Here is a 4,362-nt window from a genome sequence, read left to right as displayed (position 1 = left end):
TTGAACATCCAGTGGCCAGATTTAATTTCTCAGGAATAAAAAAGTGGAATGTAGGCCTGGCGCAGTGGCTTACGCCTGTTATCCCAGCACTTTGGGAGGCCGAGGCGGGTGGATCACAAGGTCAGGAGATCAAGACCATCCTGGCTAACATGATGAAACCCCATCTCTACTACAAAATACAAAAAATTAGCCGGGTGTGGTGGCACACGCCTGTAGTCCCAGCTACTCGGGAGGCTGAGGCAGCAGAATGGTGTGAACCTGGGAGGCGGAGCTTGCAGTGAGCCGAGATCACGCCACTGCACTCCAGCCCGGGAGACAGAGTGAGACTCTGTCTCAAAAAAAAAAAAAAAAGTGGAATGTAGATTCTAAAAGGGTTTATCAATTGTTTTGAACTCAACAGGATGAAAGACTGAAGAAATTTCCAGCCGGCATGGTGGCTCACGCCTGTAATCCCAGCACTATGGGAGGCTGAGGCGGGCTGATCACGAGGTCAGGAGATCAAGACCATACTGGCCAACATAGTGAAACCCCGTCTGCACTAAAATACAAAAAAATTAGCCGGGCATGGTGGTGCATGCCTGTAGTCCCAGGTACTCAGGAGGCTGAGGCAGGGGAATCGCTTGAACCTGGGAGGCAGAGATTGCAGTAAGCCGAGATCACGCCACTGCACTCCAGCCGGGTGACAGAGCAAGACTCCGTCTTAAAAAAAAAAAAATTTCCTTGCAGTGATATTCAGAATTGCAGTGCACTTGGACAAGTGTAGGTTAGTGTGGGTGAAGAACCCTTTACTAGTGATAGATGGATAGACGTATAAAGCCAGCTTGATGATATCAGCAATTAAAATTTTCTTTTCCTGTTTTTTCGAGACGGAGTATCACATTGTTGCCTGGGCTGGAGTGCAATGGCGCAATCTCAGTTCACTGCAACTTCCGCTTCCCGGGTTCAAGCGATTCTCCTGCCTCAGCCTCCAGAGTACCTGGGATTACAGGTGCCTGCCACCATGCCCAGCTAATTTTTTGTATTTTTTAGTAGAGACAAGATTTCACAATGTTGGCCAGGCTGGTCTCGAACTCCGGACCTTGGGATCCGCCAGCCTCGGTCTCCCAACGTGCTGGAATTACAGGCATGAGCCACCCTGCCCAGACTTCTTTTTTTTCTTTTTTACACTCTGTATCACTGGGCAAGCATTTAAAATTTTGTAGCCAGTTCCCCTTACTCTGATTATTATTATTATTATTATTTTTTTATTTTTTTATTTTTATTTTTTTTTTTTTGAGACAAGGTCTCACTGTCGCCCAGGCTGGAGTACAGCGGTATGCTCTCACCTCACTGCAACCTCTGCCTCCAGGGTTCGAGCAATTCTCGTGTCTCAGCCCCCCGGGCAGCTGCAATTACAGGCGCAAGCGGCCACGCCCAGCTAATTTTTGTATTCTTAGTAGAGACAGGGTTTTACCATGTTGGCCAGACTGGTCTTGAACTCCTGATCTCAAGTGATCCACCCGCCTCAGCCTCCCAAAATGCTGAGATTACAGGTGTGAGCCAACACGCCTGGGCCAAGAGTAGATTTTTTTCTTTTTTTTTACATTATTATTATACTTTAAGTTTTAGGGTACATGTGCACAATGTGCAGGTTAGTTACATATGTATACATGTGCCATGCTGGTGTGCTGCACCCATTAACTCGTCATTTAGCATTAGGTATACCTCCAAGAGTAGATTTTTAAGTGTTCTCATCAAACACAAAAAATTGATGAGCATATGAGGTAATACATATTTTAATTAGCCCAAGATTGGGCAGGCGTGGTGGCTCACGCCTGTAATCCCAGCACTTTGGGAGGCCGAGGCGGCAGATCACAAGGTCAAGAGATCAAGACCATCCTGGCCATGGCCAACATGGTAAAACCCTGTCTCTACTAAAAATACAAAAATTAGCTGGGCATGGTGGTGCGCACCTGTAGTCCCACCTACTCGGGAGGTTGAGGCAGGAGAATTGTTTGAACCCAGGAGGCAGAGGTTGCAGTGAGCCGAGATTGAGCCACTACACTCCAGCCTCACGACAGAGCGAGATTCTGTCTCAAAAAAAAAAAAAAAAAAAAAAAAATTAGCCCAAGGTAGCCATTTTCCACTATATATATATATATATTTCAAAGCAACAAATTTTACACAATAAATATATACAATTTCAAATTGTCAATTAAAAATTAATTAATTTGAAAAGGAGTTTTATTCATTCTGCAGATAGTGGATACACTTCTGAGCATAAGAGCAATAGAATTAGAGCTATGGAAGAGCATTAGGAAGATTCATCTACTATTAGTGATTTGGAAATTGGGGAGAGGACAGTGTTAAGAGGATATTGCTATAGTTTAGGCAAGAAGTCTTGAACTAGGGAAGGATGGGGGTAGGGGGATGGAAGAATAGGATGGATCATGAAGACATTGAGGAAGGAGAATCAAAAGATGTGACAACTGGTTGGATGTGAGATAGAGTTAAGAGGGTGACAGGATTAAAGATGACTTGGTAATGTTGTGCTGGATGCCTGGGAGACTGGTGGTACAATAGAAAATGAATAAACCAGGCCAGGCGCGGTGGCTCATGCCGGTAATCCCAGCACTTTGGGAGACCGAGGTGGGTGGATCACCTGAGGTCAGGAGTTCAAGACCAGCCTGGCAAACATGGTGAAACCCCATCTCTACTAAAAATACAAAAATTAGCCAGGCATGGTGGCACATGCCTGTAGTCCCAGCTACTTGGGAGGCTGAGGCAGGAGAATCGCTTGAACCTGGGAGGCAGAGGTTGCAGTGAGCAGAGATAGTGCCAGTGCACTCCAGCCTGGGTGACAGAGTAAGACTCTATCTCAAAGAAAAAAAAAAAAAAAAAAAGAAAATGAATAAACTTATTTCATTCTTCTCAAAAACACCCCTAGGGAAGACATAGGAAACTATAAATATGCATCAGATAGAAACTTACAGTTCTTGCTTGCTCCAGATAGCTGTCGCTAATTCTTTTCTCTCAATGTTCTGGTGTCCTTTAGTACTCTGGGTTCCAATCAGCTTGTCCTTCTGGCTTGTTAAAAGAGGAGTTAATCCAGTTCTGTTTAGCTTTTAAGATGTTAACTCTTTGTAGATCAGAGTGTGAAGGCTGTGCTTTTTCCCTATGCATGTTTGACTTGGAGAAAGAGTAGCTTAAAGGGTCCTTAATAGATCCACTTCTCAACTAAAACTAAAGCTGAGAACATATTTGAGATTAAAAGAAATTTGTTGGTATTCAGAGGATGATCTTTAAATATTTTATTTATTTATTTATTTATTTATTTATTTATTTTGAGACAGAGTTTCGCTCTTGTTGCCCAGGCTGGAGTGCAGTGGCGCGATCTTGGCTCCCCGCAACCTCCGCCTCCCAAGTTCAAGCAATTCCCCCGCCTCATCCTCCCGAGTAGCTGGGATTACAGGCATGCACCATCATAGCCGGCTCACTTTGTATTTTTAGTAGAGATGGAGTTTCTCAATGTTGAGGCTGGTCTCGAACTCCTGACCTCAGGTGATCTGCCCGCCTCGGCCTCCCAAAGTGCTGGGATTACAGGCTTGAGCCACTGCGCCCGGCCAATATTCTTTAAATCTTTATCTGAAGGGCAACAACAGTGGGAGTTGTTCTGGAGCCCTGAGATCCCTTTGAAGAGAACAAACACTGCACCGTTGGTGGGATCAACATGCCTATTCAGTCCACATGTGCCAGTGCTTTCGAGTAAGAGAATGTATATCTTCCATTTCACCGTGACCACCATTTCCAAACCAAACTTTGGGATGTAATTATGAAGCAACAGGATTTGATATAAGAAAATTAAATGTTCTTAAAAATTCTGCATGGCTGGTCAGTGCATTCATATTATATATTAAGTGGAACACGGTCTCAATTGTTACATAAAAATCCTCTCTTTATTTATTTATTTATTTTGAGATGGAGTTTCACGCTTGTTACCTAGGCAGGAGTGCAATGGTGCGATCTCGGCTCACTGAAACCTCTGTCTCCTGAGTTCAAGCGATTCTCCTGCCTCAGCGTCCTGAGTAGCTGGGATTACAGGCACGCGCCACCACGCCCAGCTAATTTTGTATTTTTACTAGAGACAAGGTTTCATCACGTTGGTCACACTGGTCTCGAACTCCCGACCTCAGGTGATCCACCTACCTTGGCCTCCCAAAGTGCTGGGATTACAGGCCTGAGCCACCACGACTGGCCTAAATCCTCTCTTTAGTGCACTGAATGGGTGCATTGGGAAAGCTCCATTCTGGTTATTGGCATGAGGTTTGGGGATTTCCAGGAGGATGAACACATAGTTAATGGGCCCCATGTGACTTCCTCTAA

This window comes from Pongo abelii, chromosome 15, assembly GCF_028885655.2.
Source record: "Pongo abelii isolate AG06213 chromosome 15, NHGRI_mPonAbe1-v2.0_pri, whole genome shotgun sequence".
Lineage (NCBI taxonomy): Eukaryota > Metazoa > Chordata > Mammalia > Primates > Hominidae > Pongo > Pongo abelii.
This window is presented reverse-complemented; position numbering follows the sequence as displayed.